Source organism: Grampus griseus, assembly GCF_964374135.1.
Source record: "Grampus griseus genome assembly, chromosome: 21".
In the NCBI taxonomy this organism is placed as follows: Eukaryota; Metazoa; Chordata; class Mammalia; order Artiodactyla; family Delphinidae; genus Grampus; species Grampus griseus.
The window spans coordinates 6,187,405-6,204,750 of record NC_139015.1 but is presented as its reverse complement, the minus strand read 5'-3'; the positions used below and the strand labels follow the sequence as shown (position 1 = coordinate 6,204,750).

The window sequence follows — 17,346 nt, the reverse complement described above, 5'->3', positions numbered from 1 at the left end:
GGTTATAGGCTAATTTTGAAGACTGCAATATGTTTCAAAGACTAGGCATATGAGCAATGTTTATACAGTTGCCCCTTTTTTTTAAGATCTGAGGTTATGGTTTTGAGCTCAGGTTAATCTCTGCACTAAATTCAAACCACCCATAACTTTTTGCTCAGAAATAGCTTAACCCCAACTTAATGTAAATCAGGCTATTGTGCTCAATTACTAACATTCCATTGCCAGGTCTTTAATTTGGATGACCAGGGTTAACACTCAGGAAACTTACCAGTGGGATGATTGTAGATGTGTCTTTCCTGCTGATATGCTGTGTGGCTAACATTTCTTTAAGGGCACTTTCCCTGCCTAAAATAATTGAAAAAAAAAATTAGAATGCCATTAGGGGAATGAAAGTGTTGAAAAGCTCCAAGACCTTTATGAGTATGTTTCAAAAATTGGTACTTCAATAGGGAATACTCTAGGAAACAGAAACACATTATAGGGCATTGACAATTAGGAAAGATTTTCAGGACTGAAATATGAAAATATTAAAATGGAGATGAGATGTTGGGTAGAGAGAGGGAAAACCTTCAAAGGGGAGGATGAGAACAAGAGTTATTATGTGAAAGTTTAACTTTCCCTAAAGCCCAAAAAAGATAATAGCAGGAGTACACATGAATGTGACTGAAATATGTAAGGAATAATAACATCTAAAGAATTTTGCCCCAATGTCGTTCACCTACGTTTTAGAAAACCTCACTCACTTAACAAAATCTTCAGTTGATGTTTCTAAGTACATACTCACTCACTGACTAGGCACCTCCTCATACTGAAGCACAGGCTGCTGCTGCATACCTGGACTGTGGCTTTGGAAAAATCCTCTTCCTTCAATCCACAGCTCTTCACCTTGGTCCAGCTGGAAAATCACATCTGATTTGCAATGCTGATACCCTGTTCATGGAAAAAAGGTGGATTTTGAGTTCTGTGCTAATAAAAGGGCATTATCATCAAGTTCAGGACACGCTACTGAGGAAGAACAAGGAGACCACTGAAGTTCAGCCCAGGCAACAACACCATGAGCAGAGGAAACACTGAAGTACAGATCATGTGACCAAAATAGTGAAGACCTCTGGATGCTGATGTCCATGGCCAAGTTCGAAGACAGAACACAGAATCCTCAGTCTTTTAAAAAATGGAGAAATTAAATGTCTCCACAGTCGGTTGAATATTATCTTCAAACAGACGCCAGTAAACATAAGTCCCACAAGAATAATCAAGGTTTTGCTATTTTCTCTAGTCTGCTGTCAAGCCTCAGCATAGTGACTAGAGCAGAATATTTAGAAAATATTTACTCAATTTATTTATGCATTCAAAAACATTCATTGGTTCCTGGGTCTGTTCTGAGTGTGAGAGATTGAGTAGCAAGAAAGACATTAAATTGTGGTCAAGACTACATTTTAGTGGGGTGACAAACTAGATGTAAGTAATATATTAAACAACTTTCTCTCATGTAGTTATAAGGTCTATGAAAGAATCAGGACAGGGAGTGGAGTGAGTATGCAGAAGCTGTTCTAGATACTTATCGACTGAATCAATGAATACCTGCCTACCTACCTACCAACCTACTTACCTACCTACCTGCATACATACATAAATGTTGACAGACTCACCCACGGAGACCAGATGACTGATGTTCTCCAGCATCACATCTCTGAACAGCTTTCTCTGGGATGTGTCCAGCAGGGCCCACTCTTCCTGGGTGAAGCTGATTGCTACATCTTCAAATGTCACTGATTCCTAAACATGGATATTGTGGTTCAGACAGAGCAGCCCCTACTAATGTCCAGAGCAGGAGGGTTGATGTGGCAGCACTAAGGAAAGGGGTGGAGAAGCTGGGTGTACAGAAAGATCAAACGGAGTTTGGGGTTCCCATCAGTTCCTTCTCAGTGCTGAGCTGGCAACTGCTTTTCAATATATCACACAGATATGCACAGTCTGAATTAATAAAACTTTATTATAAAGGAATATCACACGAAGTGTGGTGTAATAAAAAAAACCCTGGAAATCTGCCAAAAAAACTGGTAATTGTGAGTTCAGACATGTGATTAAAAGCTGCATTTGAAAATTCATAAAACTCTTCCTGATTAATTTCCAATAACTTATTGACACATGCAAGGCAAATGATTTGCCACTTTTTTTTTTTTTTTGCGGTACGCGGGCCTCTCACTGCTGTGGCACAGGCTCCATATGCGCAGGCCCAGCGGCCATGGCCCATGGGCCCAGCGGCACGTGGGACCCTCCTGGACCAGGGCACGAACCCGCGTCCCCCCGCATTGGCAGGCGGACCACCAGGGAAGCCCTGATTTGCCACTTTTAAACCATAACTGTAGTTGTATCATTCCCCTAAATGAACTTCAGACTCATCTATTAAATGGTTTAATAACCTGTTATGAGTATTGAAAGATCCAATGAAGTAATGAAGTTCTCCCTACCTAAGTAAACATGTATTAAATACAAGCCTTAGTCTATTACTTATTAAAATGTCCGAGAACCTTGAAACCGTCTCCAGCATTATTCAGAAATGAACAAGTTTCATACAGGACTTGGTATCAACAGGCGTGGTCTCACTGAACTCTACAGAACTTGGGCGTTCATAAGAAGGTATGAGGTCAGATGGTCCAGCAGCACAAGCCGGGGGGACTCTGGGGTGGCTGTGCTGAAGGACAGACCCAGCCTGACCCGTCCCTCTGGTGCGAGGACCCCCACTCTCAATGTTTTCTGGGACCTCAAACACCAGTCCTTACTGTCGCCTTTCTTTAGCTTGTCTCTCTGCTGAAGGATAACAGAAGCCTCTTGACTGGTTTTGATCTATCTAGTTCTTTAAAACTTTCCACAGGGTCTTAAATTTTACTCTATTCCTCCTCAATATGGAGCCACAATTAAGGAAATAATACTCCCTATACATTAATTCCAGTTACCAAAAATGAAAAAAAGCGTTAATTTTCTTTTTAAGAAGTTCCTAAAAGAGCAAATATATTCTATCAAAACTTTAAAATTAGAAAAAAATAAATGAATGATCCCTCATGCCTCCTTTGGCCTCAGCTTCTCTCGTGCTCCCTTCACAGCTCGCAGCCCGCACCCAGGACCTGTGAAGACAGGACTGACTGAACCCACCTCATGAGACCCTGGCCTCCCCATTGGGCTGTAATGTTCTCCTCCTCCCTCCTCTCTATTCACCACAACCTTAGACCACGATAGCCACTAACGTGATTATCGACTGAATTATTCCCCAATGAGACCATGGACAGATTAGAGAAAGAAAACTTCTCTCACCTCTTCTGTAAATACACAAGCTTAGCAGAGGCTGGAATAAAAGAGTGTGATGTTAGGAAGGATACTAGTTATTAAGGAGTTCTTGACCCATGACAACCATCCCAGAGTCCTGGGGAAATTTCATTGGAGCTCAGATGCCTGAATGTTTCTTGACTGCACTTAGAACATCCATGCAAGTAAGAGAATCCTGCCCATCTGCTGTCAGCAGCAGTGTGTGCAATTCCAGCAGAAAGAGGCACTGCTTACTCACCAATGGCTGCATTGTCAGTAACTCAGCTGCGAGCAGTCTTTCTCTGGGTTTTCACTCACAGACAGTCCAAGCACTAAGCAGGCAGAGCTGCGGATGGAGAAGAAGCCGTGAGACTCCAGTCCTGTGCACACCTTCATGAAGCCCCAAACCTTCACCAGGATGTGACGCCCAGTCTAACCAACAAACATGCAGTGCACACCCTACTGGAAACACACAGAGGCCTCTACTCCTCTCCCAGGGTCAAAAGTAAGAAGACTTTAACTGTGGTTGTTGATTTAAAAAGTAGAAATACAAATAACTTACAGACAAGAACATGGAAAGTATTGAGCTTCATATGTTAATTAGCCTGTGGTACCCAGAGTTATTCAGTTCTCTCCCTGACTCCAAACCAGTGACCCCTGACCCACGCTGCACGTAGATTTTGGTTCCCACCTGCAGGTAAACACTGGGAATTCTCAGATTTCATTATTCTGACAGGGGTTCCCCAGCATTCATGGCAGTGCTCCCTTAACTCTGTTGGATCTGACCCCCACGGACCTGGAAGTCAATCAACTAAAAGTCTGTTTTATGAGGGAGTTAACTTAAGGACTTATTCCACTTGGAGGAACCGTGGCACCCACCCTTCCGGTCTCGTCCTTAACATCCGCTGCTCCAGAAGGGAGCAGAGGTACACGAGCCATAGTGTTCCGGTCGTGGACTGTCTTGAGCCCTCTGTGTCGAGGATGGCTGGGCTAACTCCAGCTGATCATCTTAGTAAAGGGGTAGCTGAAATCCTTGAAATCATGTTCTGCATTAATCTTCATTAGCTGCAATATCCCTGCATTTCATTATACACAAACACACGTATGTGTACATGCATATATATATATGTGCACACAAATGTGTGCAAGAGACACACAGAGAAAGCATTTATAAAGTGTAAATTCTCCCCTGAAATACCAATAACTAAATATATTTCACAGGAAAATGATGATAATGCATCATAAACAAAAGCAGGATTAACTCACCCATTTGTACCTGAGGTCCAGAAAAAGAAAAAAAAAAAAGTTTGTATCAAACATGACTTAGTGCTTGGATATTTACGTATATTCACCATTTAGGCCTTAAAATAAACCTGGCGATTTTAGTTTGTTTACCAATATAACAAATGACATACACAGAAGAGGTCCAAAAAGTTAATCATATAACAAAGTCACAGCTAGAAATGACGCGTCTATAATTTTAATTTTGTTCTGCCTGTCTCCTATGCTCATATTCCTTATGCAACACACATCATATCCAGGTTTTACCTGGAATACTTCCTCTGACATTAATCAGAAGCCCCAACCTGTAACTACAACCCCTCTGCCTTCTGATACCCCAAACTCAGGTCCTCTGCCACATGGGGACCCCCAATGTACTTGTTTCACTTCTCAAACATCGAGCTACATCTCTCTACATTTTTCCTGCTCAGTTTAATCCACACTTACTCATTTCAACAGGCACTTACCAAGACCAGAACATTTTCTATGTCCCTTGGACTATTAACCGTATTTCCCCATCAAAATCCCAATAGCAGGTGACTCCTCGTACCTGCCTTTTCCATGACTGCATCCGACACACACTACTACTAAGTTGACCCCTGCCTAACACAGAATCACCTACTCCTAGTTGTTTTCAAATATATCTGGCAACTCTACTATGTCTGGCAAAGTAAAACAGAAATATTTCAAATATTTGCTCCATAAATATTTCAAATTGTCACCATGCCTTTTGAATCTGCACTCTTCACGTTTCAAAAGATGAGGTTATTTCCTACTACACATAGTGTACTAGTTTGCTAAGGCTGCTGGAACAAAGTATCACAGACTGGGTGGCTTAAGCAGATTTATTTTCTCACAATTCTGGAGGCTCTAAGTCCGAAATCAAAGTGAAGCCAGGGTTGGTCTCTTCCGAGGCTGCCCTTCTTAGCTTCCGGATGGCTGTCTTCTCCCTGTGTCTTCCCACTGGACATGTCTGTGCCATAATCTCCTCTTCTTGCAAAGACACCAGCCGAATTGGATTAGGGCCCATCCTAAGAACCTCATTTTAATTTAATCACCGCTTTTAAGGCCTAATCTCCAAATACCATCACACTCTGAGGTCTGAGGATGGCTTCAATATTTGACTTTTGGGGGCACACAATTCAGTTCATAACACAGACGGATTACATGATGTGACAAAGTAACTCGGTTCACCATCATGATCGCTACAGATATTCCTACATTCCTACCCCTGGGTTACTCCTTTTCTCCCTTCAAATTGACGGGTCATGCTGCCTCTAGTCTAGCGTCTCCAGCTGAACTCCTTTCTCTCCTGTTTTCTTGTTCTCCTTTACCGGACACCTGTCCATCAGTCCTCTCATCAGTTAAGCTCATTATGTCTCTTTTTACTTGAAGCAAAAATCTCCTCTGAACCTATTTTTTCTCAAGTCCCTGCCCATCTATCCTCCCTTCACCATCAAGCTGGAAGTACAGCCGTCAGCCCCTCATGTCCTCCTCTCCCTTGACTTGCAAAGACCCTCAATGTTTATCTCACGCATACATATTGTTAATATCACCAAGTATCTCCCCACAGATAGAGTCTTCCTTGAAAACAAAAGTTGAAACTTGACCTCCTTTCCGGAACATTTTCCTAGCCTAAACTGACACCTCATTCTCCTGTCTTCGATCTACTCTGTCATCAGTCCTCTGCAAAGAATTCCTCGGTCCTACTGGAGTGTCTCAAGACTTAATGGGAGCTCCTGTTCTCCTCTCACACATTTATTCAATTGCTCTCATTTCTTCTACTGCTATCTCTGTTGAAAATGACCAGCTTCTTGTCTGGATTCCATTTCTGTGCTATCATCTCTCCTTGCAAACTTACATACACCTAAAACGAAATATTTCTCAGGACAACACCTCTGCCCCTCCAAATACAAAAATCACTCCTCCTCTAGTCTTCAGTCTTAGTTAACGGCTCCACCAGACATCCTGGCATTGATGTGTGCATGACCTGGCTGAGCCCACACACATACTGCTGTTATCTCTACACTGGGGGACTGGTATCAACCTTCATTTCCACCCAATCCACACACACAACCTTCCCACCCATACACAATTTATGTCAGCATCAGTTTAAATCTCAACTAGCAGGAGACTTTCACTAAACTCCAACCAAGTTAAACCTTTCCCTTCCCCTCTGCCCTAACTTACACAGAACTCTACCACTCCTTGAGGCCATTCACCTAATTAGTCATTAGATATTTACATATGCTCTGCCCTCCCAGTGGTCTAAATCTACCTATACATGGTAAGATTAGGCAAGTTCACCTCTGACCATTACATATGAATTATAAATACAGAGAAACTCTATGTCCACAGTAAGGAAACTTGCCCCCAAGTGGCTGCACTCATGTGATCCATCATTTCCTGATTATAAACTCTTCTGAAATAACGGAGTTGTCTTTCCTGACAAAAATTCTCTCTACTACTTACCCAAACCCATGGAAAAGCCAAAGAAGTCAACTCTTTATTGAGGATGCAGTCACCACCCAAACGAACTCAGAGTTTCTTTCTCTCTCTAGATAAACCAGCTTTTCATGGCAAGCCCTCTTTGTAAGCAGCTGATAATCTCATCAATCATGTAAATCGAAAGACACACCCTGATTAATTTGCATGCCAAGTCAATGTAGATCTAATCAAGGCATGCCTTTTTTTTGCCATACGCGGGCCCCTCACCGCTGTGGCCTCTCCCCGCTGTGGCCTCTCCCGTTGCGGAGCACAAGCTCTGGACGTGCAGGCTCAGTGGCCACGGCTCACGGGCCCAGCCTCTCCGCGGCATGTGGGATCCTCCCGGACCGGGGCACGAACCCATGTCCCCTGCATCGGCAGGCGGACTCTCAACCACTGCGCGGCCAGGGAAGCCCAAGGCATGCCTTTTTTAATCAAATATTTTCTCACTAATTAGGTAAATCACATAAATGGAATTAAGGAAAACAGATGATATCCTTTCATTCTTTTTCTAAAAATGCTTTATTTTTTTAGAGTTGTTTTAGGTTCCAAGCAAACTGAGCAGAAAGTACAGACAACAAAGTCTATGGATAACTCTTATGGAAGATCTAAGAAGCTCTTTACCCAAACATGTCATCAATATTGATCACATATTAGGTAACAGGAGTATTCTTATAATCTTGCCATTTATTCATTTGCCATTATTATTATTATTTTTTCTTTTCTTCTGGCCATGGCATGTGCGGCTTGTGGGATCTCAGTTCCCCGACCAGGGACCGAACTTGGACCCTTGGCAGTGAGAGTGCAGAGTCCTAACCACTGGACCGCCAGGGAATTCCCTCATTTGCCATTATTATTGTCACTTTTCCTTTCATGAAACCGACCTGGAAAGGATTCATGTGACTTAACAAAAACTACGCAGCATATAATTGGTTGAACTACGTTTCACACTCACGTGTATCTGGCTCAAAAGTCTGTTCCCTGACCACAGTTTCATGTGAGTTATGTCCTCTCATGGTTCGGTGTGCAGGTGAGGGCGGTGAGGATAGGCCTGAGTTACACGGGGGCGTCGCTTCCACCACCTGGCAGGCGAGTGTGGCCTGGAATTGAAAGTGACTGCACAGCGTAGCAGCGCCTCCTGCAGAAGAGCCCCGGCATCCTCCCTCCCCTGGCCTGAGGTGTGGACTTCCAGGAGCTGCAGGACTTGGAATCTGGCATTCTGAGGCCAACAGAGAGGATGTTAGAAGCAGAGAGGAAGTCTTCAGTGCTGGGAGGAATATTTTAGTTCCAGTTATAGCAGGGAATCCATCCTTTCTAGTTGAGACAATACTTTGGTTGTTGAGCCCACTCTCATACTGAGCTTCTGAAGATGTTGGGCTACTGCCTGCAGGAATCCACCTGACGAGAAGGAGTTCACCAGTTTTAGGCTGTGGAGTCAATCAACTTCAGAGACAGCCATCATGAACCCCTAGTCAGGCACGAGGGGAATGTCCACCAACTCCAGGAAACACAGAGCCTGCAGCCTGGGCAGGTTCATCATCTGCCTGCCTTGGAAGGTAAGAAGAGGGTCCAGGACAAGGTTGTGTTAGAAAAGCAGTGGAGAGAAGTCACTTTCCTTGAAGATCCGTGACTCTGAAATTTCACAGTTGTATAGTTCCACACTTGTGAGGACTGGGCAAGTTTGGTGATCGGGAATTTCCTCAAGTATAGAACATGCAACTAGAGTTCAGTTTGGTGAGGGTACCTCTTCCCAGCTTCCTTAATTAAAGCTGGAATGATTTCAGAAGGCTTTATGCTTCAGATCATGTAGAGCCCCACACTCAGTGACTGGAACCCTGCTCTCACGTGTCTCTGGAAGAGATGCCTGACAACCGGGGCCTCTCCCTGCAACACCCAAGCATTCCGATGATCAAAGGACAAAAATCAACTGCGTTCAACCTGAATCAGGGAGTGGAATGACAGATATTCAGGGCCCCTGGACAATATCAAAGCTCACTGAGCCGTCATATATACCTGCTCCAAGGAGCCCAGCATGGGTTTTGTGTAAGAACTGCCATGCCCGGTTTACAGCAGAGACCCTCAAGCATTTTCCCAAATAGAGGCCATACATACCTTGTAAGGTGTCAGGTACACATCTCCATAGTGCAGAATGTTCAACTAGCATCTTCCAAACTCTGCAGAGAGAGAAAACTGACATTGATCTCGGAAACTGACGCGAGCCCATGGTTTCCCCTCCGAGGCCCCTGCTGTCCTCCTCCGTGACCACAAGGCCAGAGAGTGGTTGGAAGCCCTGCTCCAGTTGTGCCCTAAGCTCTTATCCCAGTGTTTCCGTTTTAGTGCACTTGGACTGGGTCCTATGTTCTACACCCCTCAAACACCTGCCTCTACCCCAAGCTCTGAGGTACCTGATCTTCAGAATAGTGAGGACGCCCCTCCCCCAGACATTGGTCCATACCTGGAAATGTGAATCTTCTCTGTAACACACAGGAAGGAGAATGTCTTCAGCATCACAGAGACAAGTAGTGCCAGGGTGGTTCTCGAGCTTTGCTCTCTGCCCGTTGTATGCATGCACTCTGATGAGGAACTGGAACCTTCTAGGGTGAGTTGAGGGGACTGAGGATCTAGAGGGTTATTTAAATGTCTGTGGGTGGGTGGGTGGCATGATAGCTGGATTCTGGGCACTGTTTCTTCTTATTTTCCTCTGTGAGTCACCCAGCAGGGAGGAGAGTACTTTCAATCAGATCTGAAAGGAAAACCCCAGATTAATGCAAGGATCTGATAACTGGGGAAAGGTAGTCAATATCTAGGACAGTTCACAATCTCCAGAAGATACTCCATAAATACGGTTTACCTACTGAGTTATCGAGAGCATATGGGAGAATCCAAGGACAAGGAAGGAAAATCTAGGAAGACTAATAAGGCACTGTCCATGGGATTACGTTAGGTTTTGACTTCAGGGCAGATTTAAATTGAAACATAAAATATTTTTTTTACCTTGAGGATTTTTCTTCTAAGGACATACAGGGACATCCAGGGAACCACGATGCACATGAAACAGAACAGCCCTGTGAGTGGGAAGGAATGTACCTAGGTATCACTGTGCTTTGCCCACACTTCCAAACAGAAGGCATCAAAGAAGGTCATGAGTGGATGAGAACTGTAAATAAAAGCAGCCCCTCACTATAAAAAAATAAATACCAGGTCCCACAAACTTTCCAAATGTCCTGTGTTAAAGTCATTTCTTTGAGCCAGGAGGAGTTCCTGCTATTCTCTCCAAACTATTACCATGAACTGATGTGGCTTAAGGAGAACTCAACTCAATGAAAATAACTTGGAAAAAATAACCAAAGCAGTAACTATTAAAAGACTAAAGCATAAGAGAGGTTGGGGTAAAAAAAAATTGAATATTAATATTCAAGGAACCCTATGCCTTGGAGCAAAACATTATTTAAAAATTATCCAGGGGCTTCCCTGGTGGTGCAGTGGTTAAGAATCCACCTGCCAGGGCTTCCCTGGTGGCGCAGTGGTTGGGAGTCTGCCTGCCGATGCAGGGGACATGGGTTCGTGCCCCGGTCCGGGAAGATCCCACATGCCGTGGAGCGGCTGGGCCCGTGAGCCATGGCTGCTGAGCCTGCACGTCCGGAGCCTGTGCTCCGTAACGGGAGAGGCCACAACAGTGAGAGGCCCACATAATGCAAAAAAAAAAAAAAAAAAGAGAGAGAGAAAGAATCCACCTGCCAATGCAGGGGACACGGGTTCGAGCCCTGGTCGGGGAAGATCCCACATGCCGCGGGGCAACTAAGCCCGTGCACCACAATTACTGAGCCTGCGCTCTAGAGCCCACAAGCCACAACTACTGAGCCCACGAGCCACAAATGCTGAAGCCCACACGCCTAGAGCCCGTGTCTGCAACAAGAGAAGCCACTGCGATGAGAAGCCCGCGCACCACAACTACTGAGCCTGCGCTCTAGAGCCCACAAGCCACAACTACTGAGCCCACGAGCCACAACTCCTGAAGCCTGCACGCCTAGAGCCCGTGCTCCGCAACAAGAGAAGCCACTGCAATGAGAAGCCGGCGCACCGCATCGAAGAGCAGCCCCTGCTCGCCGCAACTAGAGAAAGCCTGCACGCAGCAACGAAGACCCGATGGAGCCAAAAATAAATAAATTAATTAATTTAAAAAAAACTATCCAATAAGTTTAGTAATGGACTACAAACTATTAAAAACCTTAACAGAACTTCAAAGCGTAATTACAAAGATGAAAGAGATTATAAGACAACAGAAGAAAGAAAAATGACTTGACAGAGCTCCAAAACTTCCAAAGTAAAATAAATTAAGATTTATTAATAATTTAAGAGAAAAGACCACAGTGGGAGATAAGAGAAAGGAAAATGACAATGCTAAAAAGTCATTAATTTACATGGATGACAGGCTTTAAAATCAGCAAAAGAAAAAAGAATTAAGTAAGTAAGGATTAAGTAAAAACTACTGAAAGGCTTAGAGAGAAACTGAAAGATGTGAAAGACATGTCAACCTATAAAATCCATGTTAATGGTAAAGATAACAAAGGAAATGATATGACAAAATAATGTTATGATTTAATTCAATAAAGAAGTATTAAAACATACAACAAAGGAATACATAGAATACAGTATAACAGAGACAGAATGCAGAATGATGGTTGACAGGAGACGGGGAAGGAGGGAACAGGAAGCTATTTATTGTTTAATGGATTTAGTTTCAGTTTTGCAAAATGAAAAGAGTTCTAGATATGGATGGTGGTGATAGTTTGGACAACAGTATGAATAAACGTAATACCACCTAACACCACTGAACTGTACACGTAAAATGGTTAAGATGGTAAATGCTATGTGTATTTTATCATAATTAAAAAAAAACTGAAAAAAAATTAGGCTGGAATGCTCTCTGAGTGTTCTGCCAGAGACAGAATTTATTCCTTAAATTTCTCTATTGTTCCAATACAGGAATGAACCTCAAATTAATCAACCATTTGCTCACTGCTTGATTTTAAGTTGGCTTCTCCTGCCTCTTAGTGATGTCAACATGAATGAATACTTGGCATTCTTAATTAATAATGAGTTTATTACTTTGAGGGAGACTGGCAGAACATGCATTCTAGTTGTGGGCTCATGTGTATTTTAAAAGTGAACAGATATTGCCTGGTTGCTAACCCCCAAATGTAGCACACTTTTGTTCTATCTGCAACGTATGAGAATCCAGTTTTCTTTCATCATATGAAGTAGGATTTTTCACTTTGTTCATGTTACCAGTCAGAGAAGATTAAGCAAGGCATGTTTACATAATTGTATCATTGTTTCAATACTTTGCCCTCCCACTGTCAGACAGACAGCTATTCCCCCGTGTCCATATCTATATGTCTGTGCACCTTCGTATGTTTACAGAGATACATCCATTTCTTTGAGCACTTCTGGGCAATGAGTGTTCATATGCTATGCCTGTTTTGGAGGAGTTTTTACAGCAAGTTAATATGAATTTCCTGCTTTCTGTAGTTACACCAAATTTCATGGCATTTTTAAGAAGAGTCTCTGGCTCAACTTTACCTTCTTGTCCACAGAGTGCCACATGTTACTGCATCTTCCCTTAAACCATCCTTCTACCATGGAGGATCTCACGGAGTTCTTCATAAAGTCTATTCCAGGTAGAACGGGATCTAGCTCTGGCTCTGAATGGATTTTTTTGAGTGTCTATAGTTTATAAGTACTCATATGATTAAAAATCTTTCCCATCCTCTGATTTGTTCATAGTTATTGCCCCCTTTTTCATCTGGTGTTTTATTCCTATGCTTCCTGCCAGCCAGAGGAAGGGAGATGACACCTTCCAGCAGCCCCAGGCAGAGATACTGGAACAGAGGTGCACAGATACTGAAGGACCCAGGAAGAGCAGACGGCAGACAGGCAGCCAGAACTCAGGGCTGAGAGTGCTGGGGCTTAACATTCCTCGTAGGGGAGCAGGGATCCCTGCCTTCCAGGGAGACCCCCACTCCTGCCAGATGTCCAGGGGATGGGATGGGGCAGCAGGGAGGCCCTGGACCTGGGCTCCTCTTCCTGGAAAGTCTCACCTGCAGATGATCTCCTAGGAGCCCTTGCTTTCACCTATGCCCCACTTCCGGTGTTTCTTTTTCTCTTTTGCTGCTTGTCCTTCACCTTCAGAGAATACGTTTCACGGAGCAGACCTAGGACTCTGATTCGAACCACCCCAAGTCCTACTGGGTATCTGATCACTCATTCACTGAGGTCTGTAGTCTATTCTCCCATCTCCTTCAGTTTCTTCTTATTATTGCTCTTGTCATAAGGACCATTTTCATTATTGACGTTAATCACCGTGATTGTACTTATTACAACAATTATGATTTATCACTCTTGTTAAAAAACACTGAATCAGCTTTCTCTATCCATGCAGGGTATCGAGTTTACTGAAGCGGACTACAGAGGGTTCCACAAAATACAAACGCACAGATGCTTTCAAGTCATTCCCAGTGCCCTTTCCGGAAACGAGTGTCCACAAATTTCCAAGTTTGTCTCAGGAGGCCTGGAGTGGCCATTTTGACAGGAGAGACTAGATGAGGACATTCTGGCCTGCCTGAGCCTCTAGAAAACATTCTAAGTCATCTTGGGGACCAGCAACCATTTGAGCCTGCCTGCAAGGCCTGGGGAGGGAGTCCATGGCTGGCCAGGCTCAATGAACAACTTCCTAAGACCCCTCGGAGGCCCTGGAACAGGTACAAGAGAACACGCGTGGAAAGCTAAAGAGGAGGTCCTTGCTGCCTGGAGGCTGTGCGGTATTTTCTGAGTGTGCCCAGAACCAGGCAACTGCTCACGCCCGCTACAGTCCTGCAAGCACAGGAGGGCAGGGCGGGACCATCCAGTTGCCCACCAACTGTCCCAGGCTCAGAGGCAAGATCCCAAAGTAATGATACATACCTCTAGGCTGTAGGGTGGGGCAGTGGCAGAAAGCGCAGCGCCACGGGGCTGAGAAAGCGCTCTAGTCTTATTGTTCAGAGCAGGTGGAGCTTTGCAGGGCTAGTGGGCAGGGCATGGTCCCTGAGTCTGGCCTTCTTCCCGGGAGGCCAGATTCCCTGGAAGACACATACACACATACTTTAATGAACGTGTGTGTATATGCGTGTACATCCAAAATGTAGAGACTTTTTATCCCCACTTATTCCAACGTAGAGACTTCAGTACATCCAGTGCACGCATCAAATTTGACTTTGTAATTAGCCACAGAGAAAATTTTAGCTAAATGCAAAAGAGAATATATCAAATAGGCCACATATGCTTACCACAGTAAAATGAAAATGAAAATAAACAATAATCAGGTAGTACAAACAAAACTAACAACCTGAAAGACAATGACAGTCTAAACAACAGGGTTACAATACAATCGAATGACCATTGCCAATTCGAGTCATCATCACCATGAAGAATGAACATATCAACTCCATAGAATAGGGCCACAGTTGTTACCTGGAAAAAGTGTTTAACTTTAAATACACTTAATAGACGCAGAGAGGGCTTGTTCAACTTTATAAACCAAGAGAAAGTAAAAGGAAACAAGAGTGAGTTGACATTTCAAATTGTTACAAATTAAGAAGATAAAGTTAAAAGAAACAAAAGCTTAAATAAAAGATTAAAGACGAAAACGGAGAAACAGCTTATTTGACAGAAATCAATGAAAGTTTTGACAGTCAAATCAAGGAATTAATAAAGACACGTGGAAAGCTTCTTTCCCAGCCAAAATCAGCCTTGAGATCCTCCCTCGGTGCGGAGGGTGTGCCTCTCATACCAGCTCCGTACGCCTCAGCCACACACAGGAAGGGACTCACTAAGTGGCAAAGACCGTCCCCTGCGGCCAGTGAAACCACAGGGACTCAGAAGTGTTACACAGGAGACGGGCAGATGGGTAACGCCCTCCCATCCTACGGAAGCCCACATACTCCATGGCAGCAGCGAGTGTGAGCGCTCTCCCACGGTCTCCTCCGTACCTGCTGAGCACAGGGTCACCTCGGGTGAGGACGGGAAGACGTTTCCCTTCCTCTTGTTCCCGAGCTTCTCAGTCTCCCTCCCATCCCCGGCTCCTTGGCCCTCGACAGCATTCTTGCTCTTTCTTCCGGCTCCCTTCAGAATCGAGTGCCCTCTTCTCCCGCCTCACTGGAGAGAGACTTTTGATCTTCGCTTAGTTTGTGAAGTCCGGGCCCTCCCTTGTCGGGTGGCCTCGTGACCCCCTGCTGGGTTGGAGCAGGCAAGGGGGTCAGCAGGAAAGGCCGGCGGAGAGGAACCAGGTCTGTCCTCACAGGAATGACATGGCCTGGATGAGACAGTGCAGGGTTTGCCCTTCTCACCCCTGCCTGCCCCTAAAAATCACATTTCCTATTCCTGAGCAAGAGCCACTTCCTTTCACGATTTTAATCACAATAATCTCAAGTATTTGACTCCTCTTTTCCAGAAGAACATCACATTAAAACCATCAAAAAATGACACGGGGCTTCCCTGGTGGCGCAGCGGTTGAGAATCCGCCTGCCAATGCAGGGGACACGGGTTCAAGCCCTGGTCCGGGAAGATCCCACATGCCACGGAGCAACTAAGCCCGTGAGCCACAGCTACTGAGCCTGCACTCTAGAGCCCGCGAGCCACAACTACTGAAGCCCGCACACTCTAGGGCCCATGTGGCGCAACTACTGAGCCCGTGTGCCACAACTACTGAAGCCCGTGTGCCTAGAGCCCGTGCTCTGCAACGAGAAACCACCGCGATGAGAAGCCTGCGCATGGCAATGAAGAGCAGCCCCCGCTCGCCGCAACTAGAGAAACCCCACGTGCAGCAATGAAGACCCAACGCAGCCAAAAATAAAATATAAAAAGAAATTTATGATCTTAAGAAGACCTAATTGGTAGCACTGGAAAACACGAAAGGAGGTCAGCAATGGAAACAGCTCAGCGATTTATTCACCAGGAACAGAAGGGCTCTCTTCCAACTACTTCTGAGGACAATCCAGCTCACTCTTGATCACTTTCAGAGACACGACAAAGGGAATATATACTTGGCTGGAAACTTCAGTTCACAGCCCAGTAAGTTAAAAGCTCATAAAAGGGGATAAAGATGTTGAATATCAGACTAAGTGGTTAATCTAGGTTTTGACTGTTCACATAGAAAATTACCGATATCCTTAGTAAGAACACACTGAAATAGTGTAAAATTACTTGCTAAGCACTATAGAATATTTTCAACATGTGATGAAGACTGGAAAACCACTGAGACCTCATCATCGGAATCTGACACAATACCTGTAAACGGGACTGTAAGCTGGAAATTTAAAAACACAACTAATGAATCCGGGATCTACCTTTCTCTTGCCCCCGCCGCTACTGGTGCTCGTAACTCCCTCCCCGTCTCTGCCCTCTTCCATCTCTGCTGATCCTCTTTTGGTCTATTTTCATTTATTCCCCTGCTGCCCAGGTCATTCTCCTTCACTCTTAGCGGGTCTTTTCAAGCCCATGGGACCCACTCCCCCAACCTCAATTCACCCCTGCTTTTACTATCTCACTCTGTCTCCCTGGTTCTCCCTTGATCTCGCTCCTTTCTCGTCATCCCCCTGCCGCACCTCTGCAGTCGCAGGAATTGAATGCAGCAGCCCCTGAACAGCAAGAGCACGCTTTCCAGGGCGGCCCCGGGAATGTAAACGCACCCTGCAGGCACGGCCGGGTGGGATGGGATTCGAGACCGCGGGGTGTCACGGGGCGGGGACGGGTGAACGCCCCCAGCGCTGGGCTCAGGGGCCTCTCTGAAGAGGTGACTGTGACGGGAACGCCTGGAGAGCGGCAGGGCTGGGCCCCAGAATGGAGCCAGGATGGGGACGCAGATTCAGGAGAGGACAGGGGGCTGCAGGACGCAGGGTCGGGAGGAGGCGGGACGGCCCGACGCCGCCCTCCAAGGCCGGAGAATACACACCGAGAGGGACCTGACAAGGCGCGGGGTGGGGAGCGGAGACGGTGAGAAGAACCGGGGCAGAACGGTCGGGCGAGGACCAGCCGCGCAGCGATTTTACCGGAACAGATTCAGGTCCGGCCCCGGCAGCTGAGCTCCCCCCGACTAGGCGGGGCTCCCCGCGGGCGGGGACGGTAGCGGTCGAGGGGCCCGGGACTCCGGGTGTGGAGGACGCGGCGCTGAGGGCATCCACGAGAGAGTTTGAACGAGAAATACTGAAACACACGCCAGGTAACGGTTCTTCGGGCCAG

General features: G+C 45.5%; 1 long non-coding RNA gene across 2 annotated transcripts; it reads right to left on the bottom strand.

Moving 5' to 3' along the window:
* Window positions 1-227: 227 nt before the first annotated feature.
* On the bottom strand, window positions 228-17,334 carry LOC309838964. 2 transcript variants are annotated; one of them, XR_014298431.1, is made up of 7 exons: window positions 17,157-17,334; window positions 9,527-9,814; window positions 9,184-9,245; window positions 3,563-3,649; window positions 1,650-1,776; window positions 835-930; window positions 228-345 (listed from the first exon to the last, which is right to left on the bottom strand). It is a non-coding gene; the product is annotated as an uncharacterized lncRNA (long non-coding RNA). The 2 variants fall into 2 exon arrangements; XR_014298432.1 differs by lacking the exon at window positions 17,157-17,334 and adding an exon at window positions 10,066-10,127.
* Between the last annotated feature and the right edge of the window lie 12 nt (window positions 17,335-17,346).